This window comes from Chlorocebus sabaeus, chromosome 10, assembly GCF_047675955.1.
Source record: "Chlorocebus sabaeus isolate Y175 chromosome 10, mChlSab1.0.hap1, whole genome shotgun sequence".
NCBI classification, from domain to species: Eukaryota; Metazoa; Chordata; class Mammalia; order Primates; family Cercopithecidae; genus Chlorocebus; species Chlorocebus sabaeus.
The window spans coordinates 32,109-52,004 of NC_132913.1; the positions used below are offsets into that span (position 1 = coordinate 32,109).

The following is a 19,896-nucleotide window of genomic DNA, read 5'->3' on the forward strand; positions in this document are numbered from 1 at the left end:
GGGGAATCATATCTTCCTCTCCCAGGATATTAATAACAATATCACAGGGTGGGTGAACACAGCCTGCGATACTGGAATTATTATCATCCTCTCCCCCTCCAGATACTAGGAACCATATCACAGAAGAGCTGTACCCTCCCTGGGATATTGGGAGTAATATCATACGCTTCTTCCATGAATATCAGGAGCAATATCACCGGGTGGCTGTTCATTCATTGCTATGTTGGGAGTCATGTCATATTCTACCCCTCTCAATATTAGGATCAGTGTCACAGGGTGAGTGTATACCTACTGTGGTATTAAAACTAAAATCATGCTCTCTGTCCCTAGATATTAGGAACAACATCACAGGTAGGTGTGAACCCCCTGCAGTATTAGAAGCAATAATATGATTAATTAGCAAACATCAATCATCGATTTTAATAATTATCAGGCTAGCCTCGAACTCTTGACCTCAGGTGATCTGCCCGCCTCAGCCTCCCAAAGTGCTGGAATTACAGGCGTGAGCCACGGCGCCCAGCCAACACTACTTGACATCCCTTTTTGGACCTCAAATTTAGCATGCGGAAAACACACTTTTGATTCCCCCTACTATAACCCACTCCTCCCATAGTCTTCCCGATCCCAATAACAGCATCTCTAGTCTTCCAGTTACTCAGGCCAAAATCCTTGACATCATCCTTAATACTTCTTTTTCTCTCTCTTGTCATCCAACCCATTTAAACTCTCCTTTCAAAATATGTGCCAGACCTAACCACTTCTCACCTTCCTCATCATTTCCAACCAGGTCCAGCCCTCATCATAGCGCTCTGGGTTACGGCAAAAGCCTCCCAATCGCCAGGCACAGTGGCTCACGCCTGTAATCCCAGTACTTTGGTAGGCCAAGGCAGGTGAATCATCAGAGGTCAGGAGTTCAAGACCAGCCTGGCCAACATGGTGAAACCCCTCTACTAAAAATATAAAAAATTAGCCGAGCATGGTGGTGGGCGCCTGTAATCCCAGCTATCCGGGAGACTGAAGCAGGAGAATCACTTGAACTCAGAAGGCAGAGGTTAGAGTGAGCCGAGATTGTGCCATTGCACTCCAGCCTGGGTGACAAGAGCGAAACTCCATCTTAGAAGGTTAAAAAAAAAAAAAAAAAAAAAAAAGCTTCCCAACCCACGTCTCTCCTTCCACCTTTCACCCTGCCCTGCATTCTACCTTCCTCTCTCAAACATTTCAGAAAAAAAAAAAAATTATATCCACAGAGAGGGAAAGTACAAATGGGGTGAAATGTTTGGGGAATCTGAGGGAAGAGTATATGGGAATTGTCTGTACTATTTTTGCAACTTTTCCATAAGTCTGAATTATTTCGAATTCAAGAGAAAAAAAAAACATTATCTCCCTTTGTGAATCCATCCTGTCTTTCCCCTGGCAACTTAAGGACACTCTCAACTAACACATCTATTTTTTCATGAACACTAAAAGAACCCTTGCCGAGTTTTGACTTTCTGTGCTTGGCAGTAGAAGTGTGTGTGTGTATGTGTGTGGTGTGTATGTATATATATATAGAGAGAAATATATATATGAGTATATATATAAATATATACTATATTTACAATGGTAATGTATATATATATAAATATATGTGTATGTGTAGATATATATAATACGTACCCCATAGCCTGTCCTTAACCAGTTCTAAACTTAGTCCGAAAAACACACATCTAAGCACAGAATTTCAAAATAATACGATGAATATTTTGATAGAGGGATGTGTTGCTATGGAACACGCTGCTAAGACACAAAACCTCCTAGATGGGACAATGAATGAACGAAGTTTGCACCTATAGGCACCCCCTCTGATATCCCCTCAAACGTTTATAGTTATATGCATTTGCTTCCGCCAGGACCCCTATTTCATAAGGGTTAGTTCTAGAGTCTAGCAAGTTCCTACTGCAGCTGGCACACATATGCCATTCAAAAATCAGTGGCGGAGTGAATGACGAGTTAAGAACCGTTTGTCAGCCAGTGCTCAGTAATACAACATGCACTGGTATGCAAATGATATTTTTGTTGAAAGCAACAGCAGGATCACAAATTATCTTTCCAGAGAAAGCAAACCTCAAAAGCTTCTTTACCCTACTAAAGCACATTATAAGAAGCTCCCCTTATATAAAAGAAAACCTCCTCATTCGTTATCAATGGCATGTAAACCTAATAAGCCTCCGTCTCTGATGACATCTCTTCCATCCCCAGGGCTAGATAAAGGAGGTTCTGGAAACCCTGGGAGTTGTGAAGGTGGCTCCCAGCTCTGACAGTCTTGAACCCTGCATGCGTGGAGGTCACACAGCAGAAGAACAACAGAGGGAAGCATCATCAGACTTCGAATATGTTTGAACCAGAGATAGCAAATAGGCTGCAGCCAACTGAAAACACCAGAGATTCATGGTGGCCACCTGAGGGGTTGTGCTCTTAAAAAACAAAAATAAAAAATAAAAATTAAAAAATTAAGAAAGGAAGGGGTCAAGAATCCATCAGGTCTGACTGAGACGTGTATCAGTGACTAACACCCCGTATGGCAAAAGTACTCCGGTGCGCTTTGGGTACTCACAGCTTCAGCAGTATTCAAAGGCGTGTGCTCCCCTAAGACTAAGCCACGGGAATACCCCCAGCAACACTGCCAGGAGAAACATCTCCCATGGATTTGGCTAGAAATACAGTTGTCTTTAACAAATTCACACTGAATAAATCCTGACTTATTAGAGCCTGTGAGAATGGCATTCTCAATGATAACAGTTATCACTACAATCTCCAAACATCTGCGATCCTGCAGGGAGGAGCTGTGACAGTGCAGGCCACAGGCCACATGTCCAGAATGTTTCCCAGATTGCCTGTTACAGAATAAAAGAAATGAATCCCCCCCCAAGAATGTCTTCACTCACATTTAGCCAGTTGTTCCTTTGTGTGCATCTCTGTGCTAAAATGGCCATTCTTCCCCACAGCCTGAAGTCATATGCTAAAATAAAAGAGACTCACATGAAGCCAGAACCATGCAGATGCAAGGAAACCACCACAAAGGAAATGGGCTGGAGAGTGTGGCCAGGAGGATGGTACTTCCCAGGAAGCAATTACTTCATCTCTGCCCATGAAGCAGGCAGCTGTTATTGTCCCCCAGGCCCACGCCAGCCACTCAAAGTAGGTTCTAACCAAACTACCTCCAACAATCAATATAAATACACCACACAATTGGCTTCTGAAAGGACACCTTGCAACCAACAAGAAACTGTTAGCACAACTTTGACAAACTGTACAACTAAAAACCTTGGAAAGGGATAAACACTGCCACATTTTGACTCAAATACTGCTACGTGGTAGCACCGCAATAATTCACTGAAACAAAAGAATGAATGAGGAATACGTTTATATAGGAATCAGAGGAAGCATGACTAATCATTTAAAGAAATAGGTCAAGAAACTGCTAGGTTCAAATGCTACCGTGAGACACTGTCAGGGCCTTAGGCAAATTCACTTCTCTTGGTCCTGTTTCTAGGTTCATGAAAAACCAGCTTTGGATTAGGGAATCTATTGCTTCCCCAAGTCTTCCTTCTGTGATTCCAGCCCAGATTTTAGGACTGCTCTCCCACTTGGTATATGAAAGCACTTTCTATGTATAAAAGCAAGAGTGCATTTCTGTGTTGAATGCGGTTTGGGACCTACTCTATGAGGCAGAATATCATCATGTAACTTTAAACGTGACGACAAGGCGCACTCTAGATAAGGATAACACATAAGATGTGGCCATACACCTGTGCATGCCTGACAGGGAGATGGGGAAGTCTCATTTAATGAAGCCAGGGTGCCTGCTGCACCTGAACATCCTCAGTCCACGTCAAGTTCACAACGTCCTTCTGACATCAAACCACAGGTATCACATACTTTTCCATACTTTCCACCCAAGATTAAAATATGCAGAGCACCGTGATAAAGACACCTCCATTCCCAGCATGTTGGCTTTCATTCCATAGAATTACATACTTTCGGTGCAAAATGGTGACCAGGTTCCAGCGGCAAGCAAGACTGGGCTCAGTGGGGACAGCAGGCCCTGCAGGAGCCACCACTCCTGTCGCCACAGTCTGATGCAGCTGCAGAGAAGCTGTGGCTGAGGCCATTCACTTTGTGAGAGAACCGCACAGGAGGGAAAAGGTAGGGAAGAGGGCAATGTCATGCTTCTGAGCCCAAGCCAAGGAATCGCATCCCCTGTGACTTGCACTTATATGCCCAGATGACCTGAAGTAACTGAAGAATCATAAAAGAAGTGCAAATGCCCTGTCCCACCTTAACTGATGACATTCTACCACAAAAGAAGTGGAAATGACCGGTCCTTGCCTTAAGCGATTATATTATCTTGTGAAATTCCTTTTCCTGGCTCAAAAAGCTCCCACACTGAGCACCTTGTGACCCCCACTCCTGCCCACCAGAGAACAACCCCCCCTTTGACTGTAATTTTCCTTTACCTACCCAAATCCTATAAAACGCCCCCACCCTTATCTCCCTTCGCTGACTCTCTTTTTCAGACTCAGCCCGCCTGCACCCAGGTGATTAAAAAGTTTTATTGCTCAAACAAAGCCTGTTTGGTGGTCTCTTCACAGGGACGCGCATGACAGGCAGGTGCAGAGCCAGGGAAGGGCCAGTGATGAGAACAGAAAGGAATGCGTCTCCCTGTACACACACTCGGATTTTATGACAATGTGCGCAGGGGGCTGAACTGGATGCCTGAGAACATTCCTCCAAGTTCTTTTGCTGATTTTCTAAATATTGGTGTAAAATCTGAACTCAGACAAAATTTTTTTAAATCGCTTCAATCAACATCTTTGTCTAGTGCTCAGCATCATATCTACGTGATCATCTAGAAAACCAACTTCTGTTCTAAGGCTCACATCTTCCTATTAAGTCCCAGGGATTTTACAAGGGAATGCACCTCTCATTCGCATCAAGAACACACACAACTACTGTTAAAGAAATGATTAAATTGCTTACATAATTTTTTAAACACCCAGATTTGAAATACAACAGAGACAACTTTTTGATAGCTCTGCTTTCCAACTGCGAACTGCGAGTGGAGAAAATAACCTACCATGATTTCTAACCAGTCAACAACCTGTCTTCCCTGGCTGCAGTAGGAGCAATCTTTCTGAGCTCAGGATGAAAAAGAACCCAGCTGGTTAGGGGACAGACAATCATCAGTTCTCAGTGGACTTCCCGGGTCCCAAATCCCCATGTGACACGTGGAAGTAAACAGCTATCATTGACCAAGCATCTGAATGCTTATCTCACCTCGCCATCTGATTCTCCTGCCATGCAAATTTAAAATTAATAAGCCTGCTATTAGAGAACAGAGTTGGTGCTACATCTGTCTTCCTAAAATTATGGATAATTACCAGCCCACAATGGCTTCTAATCAGATTTGAGTAGTCCCTTAGACAGGAAGCTCAAGTGCCTCAGCCCTAAACTGAGAAGAAAACAGAAACTGGAATGCTCTAGGTTTGATTTTTTCCCCCTTGTTCTAAAGTTGCTGTTCACGAATCTCCTTCTACTGTCTTGTTTATAAAATGTATGAGAAACAGGGAAATTCAAAGACATGATAGAAATGGCCACGTTTTCTAGGTACAAACTTTGTGAACATTATTTTTAGGTGCTGGGCTTTTTCTCCACAAATTGTGAGCCTGGAGTACATTTTCTCCCTCGTGGTTACACATTCAGAGTCAGGGAAAGTGGCTTTAGGAGTAAAGAGGGGAGTGCAGTGAGAAGTGACCGGACACTGAGAAGGACAGACAGGGACTCTACCTTGGTGGCCTACAGCATTCCTGGGCCTCCGACTTTACTTTTCTATCTGTACAAGGGATCTAAAGGCCCGTGATTCTAGGCCATGACAGCTCTTCATACACACATACGCAAACATCACACGCCTGTGTGAAAAGCTGTGACACTTGGCTGATTTCCTGAAGAAGTTATCTTGTATCATTTCTACTCAAGTACTCCACCTCCTTCCAGACAATTATCTGAGGATGATGGGCTATCCCACAGCCATGTGTGTAACCTCTGCTGCTTATGATCCCTGTTCATATAGCATTTTCCAAAAGCATTTGGTGTGAACTGACAGAAGAAAGAAGAATAAGGTTCTTTCAGCCCATTCATTCATTCATTCATTCATTCAACAAATATTGACTATCTATGTGCCAGACACTGGTGATATAACAGCGAACATATATTTTTGTAGGTAGCGACAGACAACCAAAAAGTATGTTAAAGAGTGATCAATACTGTAGAGGAAAATACACCAGGAAACAGGAAAGAAGAATACCCCTAGCCACCCTACACTGGAGTGACGCTAGTGTTACAAAATGAAAACAGCGGCCGGGGGCGGTGGCTCACATCTGTACTCTCAGTTCTTTGGGAGACTGAGGCAGGCAGATCACCTGAGTTCAGGAGTTCAAGATCAGCCTGACCAACATGACGAAACCTTGTCTCCACTAAAAACATAAAAATTAGCTGGACGTGGTGGCACACACCTGTAATCTCAGTTACTCAGGAAGCTGAGGCACAAGAATCACTTGAACCTGGGAGGCAGAGGTTGGAGTGAACCGAGATCGTGCCACTGCACTCCAGCCTGGGTGACAGAGCAAGACTCTGTCTCAAAAAATGTAATAAAAAAAAATATGTAAACAGAGAATAAGATACCGAAAGAAAGAACATGAACGATTAATTGTAACAAAAGCCTTTGTAAGCTGATTCTTTCCTTCCTGGATCCTTGTCCCTTACAAATGGAAAAAGAGGGCGAAGAGGGGGTAGCATCCAAATGATGTTGTAAGATGGCTTCGGGTTTCAGATGTCTGACAACCATACTCATGTACTTCAAGGAAAAAGCTCTAGCTCTATAAGCAATCTGGGCAATGGTTTAATGATCCTGTAAGATCAGTACCATATTCTCTCATTTTTCATAGATGAGGAAACTGAGGCATAGAAAGGCTAAGTAAATTGTCCATGGTCACGGGTGATTTAGAAACTTTTCTTCAAACTTTCAAAAGTTAACTACTGCCACTATTACACATGGGTTTTTGTTTGTTTGTTTTTGTCTGTTTTGAGACAAGGTCTTGCTCTGACCAGGCTGGAGTGCAGTGGCGTGATGATGGTTCACTGCAGCCTCGACTTCCCGGGCTCAAGTGATTCTCGCACCTCAGCCTCTCCAGTAGCTGGGATTACAGGCATAAGCCAATACACCTGGCTAATTTTTTAATTTTTATTTTTTGTAGGGATGGGCTTTCACCATGTTGCCCAGACTGGTTCCAAACTCTGGGCTCAAGAGATCCTCCCAGGTTGGCCTCCCAAAGTGCTGGGATTCCAGGTGTAAGCCACTGTGCACAGCCCTACACATGTGACTTATACAAAGTCAGAGCAGTGAGCAGGAAGAGAACAGAGACTTCAGCGAGTCTCCTGGCTGTGGCAACGCCGTATCCCTCCTCCATACCGTAATGTGTCTACACCCACCAAGCTCCTAGACGTTGAAAGCAGGCCAGCTCAGAGACGAAACAGCAGTCAAGAAAGAGAAGATGCAGACATGCGTCTTGATTTCAGCTCGAGCGTGCCTCTCTGCCCTGCAGCTGCACAGGCAGAAACCAGGGGCCGTGAGTCTCAGGCAGTGTGTTCGGTTCCTGGCTGGTAATCTTTTGGGAGACCATCCCATACAATTGGTGTTACACTTCTCAAAAAGGAAGTGTGAGTTTTATAGAAAAATCGATTCCGTTTGGGAGAAAGGCCTAATAAAACCACAAAAGGATAACACAGTCATACAACAACAAATTCAATTCATCTGTCACAAACTGAAATCCCAAAGCCATCTGGGCACACAGCTGCTTTTCTGAGCTGAAATTCAACTTCAGTTGAGAAACAGGTCAACTTTGCTAAAAAGATTTCTTTTTCACATGCCTCCAATAAAAATTCCTTTCCCTCACTTGTCATTTTCCAGATTTAATGACTCTGTTGGCCTTTCTTTCATTTAGGCTGTGAACACTGACTACATGTCTAATACCGCCAGGACTCCAAGGGAGGCACCCTAGGGAACACAGATGACCACAACACAGCGACAACCTCAAGGAGCACACACAGGGAAGGCAAGATGATACAATCGAAGACTTCACACAGAAAAGAACTTGGCATCCATACCCCGTCCCATTTCTAGAAAACAACGATGCTGACTTAGGAACATTTACCGAACAGCCTGCAGTGTGGAGGCAGCACGAGGGGGTTCCATGCGGGGAAGAGCACCTTCAGAAGGGGGCATGCAAGCAACGTGGAGGCAGGAGACGCCCCCACGCACAAGGGCCAGCCTGGGGGCCTGCAGAACTGCCCATGCATCTGGGAAGAGGGAGAGAGGACAAGATACTTAAATGCTCCAAAACGAATAGAAGCCTCCCAAGAACCTCCCCCGAAATGGGGCAGGGATTTACAAAAGACCAAACCGAGCATGCGCAGTTACCTGAACATAGCGCCACCAGAGCGAGCTATCAAGGAAGAAACAGGGTCACTAGAAGCCTGAGCCTCTACTCGCAGCTCTGCGACTCATTCACCCTATGACCTTGGTGAAGGCTCTTAGCTTCTGTGAGCCACAAGAGAATCATGGGAAAACAGAAGATATGAAAGTGCTCTACCTTTTTCACAGAACTGCTGAGGGAATAAAATCAGATAATGGATTTTAAAATTCTCTGTGAATTACAAAGCGAAATGCAAACGTATGAAATCATTCCTACCATTAATAACAGTACTGCAAAATTAAGAGAAGAGTTAAGACCACAGCATTTTCCATCCCCCGACTCCCGAGAGAAACAGTGAGTCCAGCTGACGTATTTGGGCAACCCCAGTATCTAGGCTTTGAGAGTCTCAAACAGCTCATGAACTCTGACAGTATCACTCCAGCCCAGTGCTCATGAAGTTCTCCAAGACAGCCAACTGACCTAAAATACTACAGCTTTTTCAGCTGGACTTGAAGCCCTCCAAGCTGACAGCACAGCTAAACAATGAAGAAGAGGTTTTCTGCCACTAGACTCAAAAGTTGGCTTTCGTAGATTCCCATAGAAAGAACATTCAAGGCCAGGCATGGCGGCGCATGCCTGTAATCCCAGCAATTTGGGAAGCCGAGGCAGGAAGATCACCTGAGGTCAGAAGTTCAAGAACAGCCTGGCCAATATGGCAAAGTCCCATCTGTACTAAAAATACAAAAATTAGCCGGGCATGCTGGCGGGCACCTGTAATTCCAGCTACTCAGGAGGCTGAGGCAGGAAAATCCCTTGAACTCAGGAGGTCGAGGTTGCAGTGAGCTGAGATCACGCCACTGCACTCCAGCCTGGGCGACAAGAGCGAAAGTCCATCTCAAAGAAAAAAAAAAAGAAAGAGCATTCTTTTTTGCTGATGTTAAATTTCCTGTGCTTAACACAGAGAAATCATACAACACTGAAATCCTGAAAAACATATCATAAAAAGCATTTAGTGACTGAAAAGACATTCAATATAACCTGTAACAGTGAGTTCCCCTCCTCTTTCCAGCCAGCTCCACTAACGCTGTGACCCTTAACAATGCTTTCACTAACACAGAGGAAAATTAATAGGACCACTTATCCCTCTCAGCTGACAGCTAAACCACTGTTTCTCCCTGGGCTCACTAAAGATGACCTTTACCCAAAACCAGGCTGCAACGACCCTGTAGATGTTGACTAACAATTTCAAAATTCCCATATTCTTTGTCCCCTCCTAAGGAAGATGAACTGAAGTCAGGTGTCTCCAAGTCAGAACTAACAGAGGCCTTAAACATCAGATGGCCCATTCCTTTCTTTGACAACCGGGGGATTTAAAGCTGAGCTTATGGAAGAAAACAGCCTGTTTAGTAACAAAGCAAAAACCAAACCCTAGTCACCCAACCTCTGGTCCAGAACTCCTGCGACATTCCAGCACCCATACAGGATGTGTCTCCCTAACCAGAAACTCTGAAATCCACAACTTTTGAGTGCTGACGTGACGCTCAACGAAACGTTCATTGGAACAGCTCAGACTCTGAATTTTTGAATTCAGGATGCTCAACCAGCAAGTATAATACAAATATTCAAAAATCCAAAAATGTAAAGAAATCTGAGACACTTCTGGTTCCAAGCAGTTTGGATGAGGGATATTCAACGTGCATTTTTTTTTTTTTCCTCTAATGAAGGAAATTAAAAACGAGGCCCAAGCAAAGTCATTCAATCCATACTAAAGTCATTCAATAGTTTAATTAGTACCCATTTAAAGTTAAGTGCTACCCGCAGATATTTAAAAGGATGAATACATACATGCCTATAATTCCAGAACTTTGGAAGGCCAAGGTGGGAGGATCACCTGATGTCAGGAGTCCAAGACCAGCCCGGCCAGCATGGTGAAACTCCATTTCTGCTATAAATGCAAAAATTAGCCAGGCGTGGTGGCGCACACCTGTTATCCCAGCTACTCGGGAGGCTGAGGCACGAGAATCGCTTGAACCTGGGGGAAGCACGTTGCAGTGAGCCGAGATCACACCACTGTACTCCAGCCTGGACCACAGAGCAAGACTCTGTCTCAAAAAAAAAAAAAAAGAAAAAGAAAAAAGAAAATTTAAATTGTGTTTTCACATGGAGCCGATGTTCCCAGAACACAAACCCTGCTCTGTGCTCCAAGGGCACACAGGGTGCCCCTTTATCTTAATGCTCACCATATTCCATGGCAGCCATTGGCACGTGTCTGTCCATCGCACTAGACTTCCTGTGCATGAGGCAGGGATCATATATTATTACCTTTCTGTCCCCAGTGTCTGGCCTAGAAGACACTCAGTAAATGATTCCTGAATTAAGTCAGTTACTAAAATATGTTAAACTTGTATTAACAAAATTGATTTAATAAGTTTGCCAATGCAGCGTTCATACCACACAGCTTAAATCTCAATCTGCGGATTTATCTTGTGTTCTGCTAGATTATCACCTATTAACATTCAGAAGGCACCTAGTATGTGCTAGGCATTACTAATTGCTGGGGACCTAGCAGTTACAAAACAACATTCCTTGTTCAAAGACAAGTTCTAGTATAAAGAGGAATAGAAGGATGAGAGAGCTAAGAAAAGGACAGGCTGCCATGGGAAGCACCTGGTCTTGTCTGGATGGTACACAGTTAACAAAGTCTGAGTGCTTCATATAGCATAAGATCATCTCCTCCAAAGAAGCGAATGAAGCTTTGATTCCCCAGTACCAGAAGTCACCATAAAGGTGTGCACAGCCACATGTTTAGTGTAGGAAGTGAAAGCAAACGAACAAACAAAGCTCCAACTTCCAGAGGCAATGGTCCAATTATGAAATCCTCTGGCTACGTTCAATTGAAATTCAAGGTATTCAAGAGGCCAATATTTAAGGGATAAATTAACCCAACCACTTAAAACTAAAGTAGTCAATGGGTAAACGTATAGTACCTTTTACACATTTATTAGCTCTTAATATTTACATTTAAATATGATGACGATGGTGTAATAACTTTATTAACTAGTTATTATGTGTTAGGCACGAAACTAAGCACTTTACACACACATTTACACGATCCTGTGAGATGATAATGACCCCTTGTCATCCCATTTCATAGATGAAAGTCAGGTTTATATAAGCTTAAAAACTTGCCCCAAATGACACAACTACTTAGCAAAACCCAGGCAGCCTGACTCCATAGGCCTTGTTTAAAGAAGTAATATTTATAAACTGTCCAGCACAGCGGTGGTACAAACAAGAGTTCAATCAATGCCTAAAGAGTACTTCATACCCAAAATCGTTTCCCGCCAATCAAACTAGACTTACTCTGGTTCTGCATAACCAACTGTCAAATTATTGTTCCATGAAGAAAAGGTGGAATGGGTAGAGATCAGAATAGAGTGAATAACTGGTCAATGTACTTCATGACAGGTAGTAACAGGATGTGGCATTTAGGCTATTTCCACACTTGTTTGCATAACACTTTTTCACAGTTCTAAAGCACAAGAACCATTCTAAGCTGGTGAAAGCGTAAGGCATGTCTATGATCCAGGACTCCAATTCACTGTGGATCAGTGGATCTCAACCTTTACTCAACCTTTAGGGTATATCAGAACCACCTGGGGGTTTTTAACAGCACTATAGCTGCCCAGGCTCCATTCCTGCAGATTCTATTTCAACTGGTCTGGAGTAAGCACGCATGTGTTTTTCACAGCCCCCCAGATGCAGCTAGGTTTGCAAACCACTGTCCAAGATGCTCTCACACTTCCGCTCCGTTCAACACACACTCACTGAGATTCTAAGCACTATGAATCAGACTAGGTTAACAAGTCAGGCTCCACTCCCTAATAATATTGTCAAAGAAAACAATATCAGAGATTTATTCCAGTCCAAACCAAATAAATTGCCGGGTGAAAAAAATGCCCTGGCATAGTTTGTCATACAAAACAACTTCCTGCGTCTTCCCGGTCCGTAGCCTAGAGACTGACTCTGAGCCATGAGAATTCAGAATCAGGGGAAAATGACAGTTTGAGGCATCTGCCTGCCAGTTTGAGGCATCTGCCACACTCCTAGCACACCCCCAAAAGCGTCCAGCTACATTTCACATCCACTGTCCTAACAGGGGTCGAAACAGGGAAGAGCAGTGCAATACAGAAAACAGAGCCTGCTGGGCGCCAAAAGGCTGGAGAATTCCAGTCCTAGCCCTGCTACCAATCGGTCTGGTCACTTCTCTCTGGTCCTGGTGTGGCCAACAGTTATGCTCGAGGGTGAGGCCTAAAAACACAGATGTCAGGCAAGCTCCAGCATCCAAAATACATAGAAATTAAAAAGCATTAAGGTGATATCAAGGAAAGTATGCCATCAACCAGAAAAGTAACTGAAGTATTCCTTTTCCCATTCTTAAGAAATCAAAAGTGGAAGCAAAAAATTGAACAATCAGCCTACCAAGTAGACTGGGGCAACAGAATACACTCACGGATTCTGTTCACAACAGCGGGAGTGACAGACCAAAAGGAGAACGGCAGAGCGTCCCTCTCCCCTCTGTCCACTCATGCCACCAGCACGTGAGTGCGTCCACATGCAGCGCCCAGTCTCCTGTTCCACTGACGCCAGCGTCCACTCACCACAAGCCTACTAAGCGCCACATGTGCTATGATGCTCCCTCATCTCATCACCATAGACGTCCCTGCTGGAGGTGAGTATGTGACAGACGAAAATCACGGAGGCCTAGGGAGGTTGAGACCCGCATTCCCACTGCGGTGAGGGTGTGCTTGAGAGGGACCCCACGGCTGGGCCCTCCATGCCGCTCTCCTCAGTCATCACTCCCAGACCAGAGCAGTGAGGGTGAATTTTCTTCCTCTATTTTCAGCCCCTTGGCTGACCCACCGTTCCCCAGAAAGCTATCGAGTTCTGGCAGCTCTGAGGCCACAAAGCCATAAACGCACGGGACACACAGCCCATCTGTCTCTAACGGGTCTTTTACTTGTCATGCTGGTCATTTCAAAGAGCAGATGGGTTAAGAAAGACTTGGCAAGTTACCACGAAATGACCCCTCCACTCCTTCCTGGGGGAAGGGTGACTAGCGAGCAGTCAGGCCGGCTTTCTTCCCCGACTCCCTGCATTCCTGTCCCCAAGGAGCCACAGACAATCCCACCAAATAGAGGCAGGAGACAGCCGCCTCCTTCCTACAGCTGGAGGGGGGAAGGGTCCTCTCGGGCCTTTCTAACTGCATGAAAACCAAACTGTGAGCTGTACTGACCCGGGCCTCACCCATGTTGCAGTCACGTACAACACAGGTGCCCAGTGGTATCATCAGGCAGAACTACGAATGTGCTTTCCATCGTTTTCATACAATGATTCCAGAACCGCTATCCACACAGTTCCACTTCTCACACATACGACGTACTTCACGGATTACACAGCATGTTCACCATGGCCCTCATCTGCTCCTCCCAGCAGCCTTGTGTGATCCCTTGAGTATGTTTTCCCATCTCCATTTCTTAAGAAATGGAGTTTCTGAGGTTATGAAATCAAAACTTTCCCAAGAACATCCAGCTAGTGTTAGAACCAGGATATGAGGGCTTCTGATTCTAGAACCGGTATTTGTGCCACTATTCCACATGGGCCCCTCCAGGGATTTCTGCCTGATCTGAAAATGCAGACAGCAAATCCGTCTCTCTACAGTCCTGGGGTTCCCTATAGACAAGAAGTCAAACTTCTAACAGAAAGCTTATACTTATTTGGAAGGCTACCTGGGATATTTCTTTTAAGTTAGTTTGTTCATGTTTTGGAAAGATTGTTCCAATGGCAATGTGGGGCATGAAGTGTAGAAAGGATTCCATGATGAGACAGAGAAACAATTTGGTGGCTCTTACAACGGTTCAAATGAGGCATGAGGTGCAACCAGAAAGGACAGAGGGAAAATGCATTGGAAAGAAATGCAAAATGAAGTCCACTCAGACCCAGGATGGAAAAAAGGGGAGTAAACATGATGGTGGTTTCTAGTTTGAAAGACTGATGAACAAGGATGTCATTAACTACTACAGAGTGGTATCTGGGGTCTGGGTGCACCAGTTTGTTTAACCATTCACCTGCTGAGCAGTCTCCAGGTCGTTTCCAGTTTCCAGCCTTTATAAATAATGCTGCTATGAACAGATACATATAGGCTTTTGTGTGAACATAAGTCTTCATTTCTCTGGGATAACTGCCCATGAATGTGAGTGCTGCATCCTATGGCAATTGCACATTGAGTTTTTTAAGAAACTGTCAAGCTGTTTTCCAGAATGGCTGTACCGTCTTCCATTCCCACCAGCCAAGTGTGAGTGATCCCGTTTCCCCGCGTCCTCACCAGCATTGGTCTTGTTACTACTTTTTATTTTAGGCATTCTGATAGGTGTATAGTGACGTGCCTTTAGTGTGCATTTTTCTGATAGCTCATGATGTTGAACAGCTTTTCATGTGCTTATATGTTATCTGAAATGTCTCTTCAGGTCTTTTATTCATTTTCAAACTAGATGATTCGGTTTCACTGCTGAATTTGGATAGTTATTTATATATTATAGATATGAGGCCTTTATCAGACATGTGGTTTGCAAATAGTTTCTCCCAGTCTCTAGCTCCTCTTTTCATCTTTATTTTGCATTTTACATTTTAGTCTATGATCCATTTTGAGTTAATTTTTGTACTAGGTATGAGGTTTAGAGAAGAGTTCAGGTTTTTTTCCTATGAATAATCAGGTAGCCAGTAAGTTTTTTTAAGAGACAAGGTCTCACTCTGTCACCCAGGCTGGAATGCAATGACAAGGTCAGAGCTCACTGCAGCCTTGACTCCTGGGCTCAAGTTATCCTCCCGCCTCAGCCTCCTGGAGTAGCTGGGACCACAGGCAGGTGCCACCATGACCAGTTAATTTTTTTAGTTTTTGTAGAGACAGGGTCTTGTACCATGTTACCCAGGCTGGTGTGGAACTCCTAGGCTCAAGTCATCATCCCACTTATATGGGGCCAGGCAGTAACACATGCCTCTAATCACAGCACTTTGGGAGGATGAAGCAGGAGAATCACTTGAATCCAGGAATCCCAGACCAGCCTGAGCAACAGAGGGAGGCCCTGTCTCTGCAAAACATTTTAAACATTAGCTGGGCATGGTGTTGTACACCTGTGGTCCCAGCTACTTGGGAGGCTGAGGTGGGAGGATCTCTCGAGCCTATGAGGCTGAGGCTGCAGTGAGCCATGATCGCACCACTACACTCCAGCCTGGGAGAAAGTGAGACCCTGTCTCAAAAAAAAAAAAAAAAAAAAAAAAAAAAAAAAAAAGAAAAGAAAAGCTAGAGCATCACCCATATTAAAGACAGGTATTGTCTTTTTGATAATTTAATTACAGTTATATAATGGACATGTAAAATATCCAGTTTGGAAGTTTGAAAAATACATAACTTTAAGTATTCTTACCTTAAAATTCTGATTCCTACCTATCTCATACTGTTTACATAAGTATCACAATGCCGGGACAACAACTAAAAATGTGTACGAGGGAGAAAACTGAGCATGTATGCCTATTAATTCAGGTATATTTCCCCCTTATTACATAAAAAGGTCATCACGGCAAATCCCTGTGACTGTATCTAAAGCAAGCCTACAGTTTTACTTCTCTGTATTATAAAATGCAAGGCTAAAATTCAAATACTAAACATTTCCTGAAGCCAAGGGTAGTTTACCTAAAATAAATGCCTAGGGTCTATATAAAAAATATGAAAAAGCTAGCTACTTCATAGTCATTCCAATCTAAGTTCAGTTTTTTCTTTTTTAATTGACACATAATTGTGTACTGTACATATGTATGTAGTACACATGGTGATGTTATAATACATGTATTGTAGGTGATCAGCATAATTAGCATATCCACCATCTCAAACATTTATCATTTCTTTGTGTTGGCATCGTTCAATGCCCTTCCTCCAGTTATCTGGAAATATATATATATACACACACACACACACATATTTTTTTTTTTGAGACAAAGTCTTACTCTGTTGCCCAGGCTACAGGGCAGTGGTGTGATCTCAGCTCACTGCAACATCTGCTTCCCAGGTTCAAGCTATTCTCCTGCCTCAGCCTCCCTGGTAGCTGGGATTACACAGGCACTCACCACTATGCCCAGCTAATTTTTGTATTTTTAGTAGAGATGGGGTTTCACCACGTTGGCCAGGCTAGTCTCAAACTCCTGACCTCAGGTGATCCACCCACCTCAGCCTCCCAAAGTGCTAGGATTACAGGCATGAGCCACCGCGCCCAGTCTGAAACTATATATTCTTGTTAACTATAGTCATCCTATGTTATAGAACACTAGAACTTATTCCTATCCAGCTAGAATTTTGTATCCTTTAACACATTTCTCCCTATCTCCCTCTTCCCCCACCCTTCTCACCCTCTAGGATCCTCTGTCTACTTTCAACTTCAATGAGATCCACTCTTTTTTGCCTTCCACATAAGAGAACATGTGCTGTGTAACTATCTGTCTCTGGCTTATTTCATAATATCTTCCAGTTCCATCCACATTGCTGAGAATAACAGGACTTCATCTTGTGTTATGGCTGAATAGTATGCTACTGTGTATAAAGACCACATTTTCTCTATCCATCATCTGCTGTTGGACACCGAGGCTGATTCCGTATCTTGGCTATGGTGAACAGTGCTGTAGGAAACAGAGGTGCGGATGCCCCTCTGACACTGATTTCCTTTTCTTTGGGTATCTACACTGTAGTGGGACTGCTGGATCACACTGTAATTTCATTTGCAGTTTTCTGAGGAACCTCCATACTGTTTGCCATAGTGGGTGCCTTAGCTTACTCTTACTCTTTCTCTTTTTTCTCTTCGAGACAGAGTCTCACTGTTGCCCAGGCTGGAGTATAGTGGTGTAACCTCGGCTTGCTCACTGTAGCATCTGCCTCCCAGGTTCAAGTGGTTCTCATGCCTCAGCCTCCTGAGTAGCTGGGATTACTGGCACCCGCCACTGCACCTGGCAAATTTTTGTATTTTTTTGTAGAGATGGGGTTTCACAACATTGGCCAGGCTGGTCTTGAACTCCTGGCCTCAAGTGACCCACCCACCTCAGCCGCCCAACAGTGCTGGGATTACAGGTGTGATCCACCGCTCCCAGATAATTTTTGTGTTTTTAGTAGAGACGGGGTTTCACCATGTTGGCCAGGCTGGTTTCAAACTCCTGACCTCAAGTGATCTGCCCGCCTCCGCCTCCCAAAGTGCTGGGATGTCAGCGTGCGCCCCACGCCCAGCCAGCTGCTCTAGTTTACACCCCCCTACAGTGTGTAAGAGCTCCCTTGTCTCCATATCCTCGCCAGGATTTTTTGTCTTTTTGGTAATACTCATCCTGACAGGTGAGATGATACCTCACTGTGGTTTTGATTTGCATTTCTCTGATTATAAGTGATACTAAGAATTTTTCTCACATATTTTTTGGCCATTTGCATGTCTTCTTTAAAGAAATGTCTGTTCTGTTGGGTGTGGTGACACAAACCTGTAAGCCCAGTACTCAGAACGCTAAGGCAGGAGGACAGCTTGAGCCTAGACCAGCCTAGGCTGCATAGTGAAATCCTAGCTCAAAAAAGGAGGAGGAGGAGGAGGAAGAGGAGGAGGAGGAGGAGGAGTAAGAAGAAGAAGAAGAAGAAAAAGAAGAAGAAGAAGAAGAAGAAGAAGAAGAAGAAGAAGAAGAAGAAGAAGAAGAAGACGACGACGACGAAGAAAAAAGAAATAGCTTTGTCTGTTCAGCTTTTTGACCTCCAAAAATTAACAGCCCATTTTGGAATCTGATGACCTGCCTGATTCAGAGACAATCTGTGTTTGGTTCTACTCTGCTACTTCCTATGTGACTTTGGGAAGTTCCCTTAGCCACTTTGAGCTCAACTTCCTCAACATTAACCAGGAATAAGTGCCACCTGCCTCTGCTGGTTAACGCTGAGGACTGAAAGGAGAACCTCCAGAACGCCACTTGACAATGCCACCTGATGGAAGCCCCTCAATGCGGGGCTGGTAGGATCATCTGAAGCTAAGTACAACTTTCCTTTCCACTTTCCCAGGCTCATTCTGCATACGATTAGAAAGGAATAGCGAATAAAGGAAACCAAAATACTTGCTTAATTTTTTATAAGAAATTTTTAAAAAGTGGGGGTGGTGGAAAAATAGGAGGGAGACGAGGGGAAGGAAAAGCAGCCGGTCACAAGTTCTAGTCCAGAGCTCATCCCCGGCCTCCTCACTCAGGCAATCACCAGTCCCCACCTCCTGGGGAGGGGTACTTTCTCGGCGGGCTTCACCCACATGGAAGGCACTGCCACAGGTGTTCAGAAACCAGGAGCACCTTGAAATGGGCAATGTGCTTTGGGTAGGAGACCTACAATTTCCTCAAAGAAACCACGGCACAAAAGTGACCCACATAGGAGGTAACCAATGGCTGTAAATACTTGGTGGCAAAAACTGATGTCATACCTTGTGTACAGGAGACACACACCAAATAAAACTTGCCAAAATAGCAGAGAAAAAAATACAGCAGACATCCAGTACCATTCTGTTACAGAAATATTTATATCCCAAAGCCAGGGACCTCTCTGGAACACTGCCTTTATTTCCATGTTTCATGGAAGATGTTTGAGTGCACTCACGTGTGTCTCAACAAACTTCCAGTCCCTGCTCTAAACCCTGTGGCTCCTCAGCAAAACCCAAAAACAAGTATCAGTTTTCCTTCCAAATGGGAAATTTCCTGACCTAACGAAACCAGCATCAAATCCACTTATTATGAGATAGCTGATTACAGGCGAAGCCCTCTAGTCCCAGGATGACTCCCCTCCTGCAGGAGCGGGAAGGATGGCCATAGCACTGGCCTTCCAGACCACATCTCCAGGTAGTTCGAAACCATGGCTGCTCAGGTGAGCCATGATAAAAATCTTAACCAAGTATCTCTGAAAAGTGTACATGTCAAGAGCCACACCTCGAACCAGACTCAGCAGAAATGGACGTTGCAAGGTTTGTTCAGAGACCTCTTCTCCATACCCCCTCTCCCCGGGACCTCCCTCCTTGCACTAGGGGTCCAGGGCCAATGGACCGCTCCCTTACCTCTAGCCCAGTGCATTTTCAGGAACAGCTCCCAGACTGTACCAGACCCTGAAATGTATTCACTGAATGCACTATTTCTTCAAATGATCATAAATCACCTGACTATAACAACAATTGTTTTAAAAGTTTTCTCTCTCTCTGTTGGGAATCGTGCCATGAGTTTGAGCAAGCAGCTTTGCTTCTCTCTACTGCAATCCTATCATTTGCAAAATGTTAACAATTACTGTGTT

The 19,896-nt window shown here is 44.2% G+C and overlaps 1 long non-coding RNA gene across 1 annotated transcript; it reads left to right on the forward strand.

Moving 5' to 3' along the window:
- The first annotated feature begins 11,426 nt into the window (after nt 1-11,426).
- LOC140712546 (uncharacterized) lies at nt 11,427-19,282 on the forward strand. The gene is made up of 2 exons (XR_012094146.1): nt 11,427-13,242; nt 16,978-19,282. It is a non-coding gene; the product is annotated as an uncharacterized lncRNA (long non-coding RNA).
- Nucleotides 19,283-19,896: the final 614 nt, after the last annotated feature.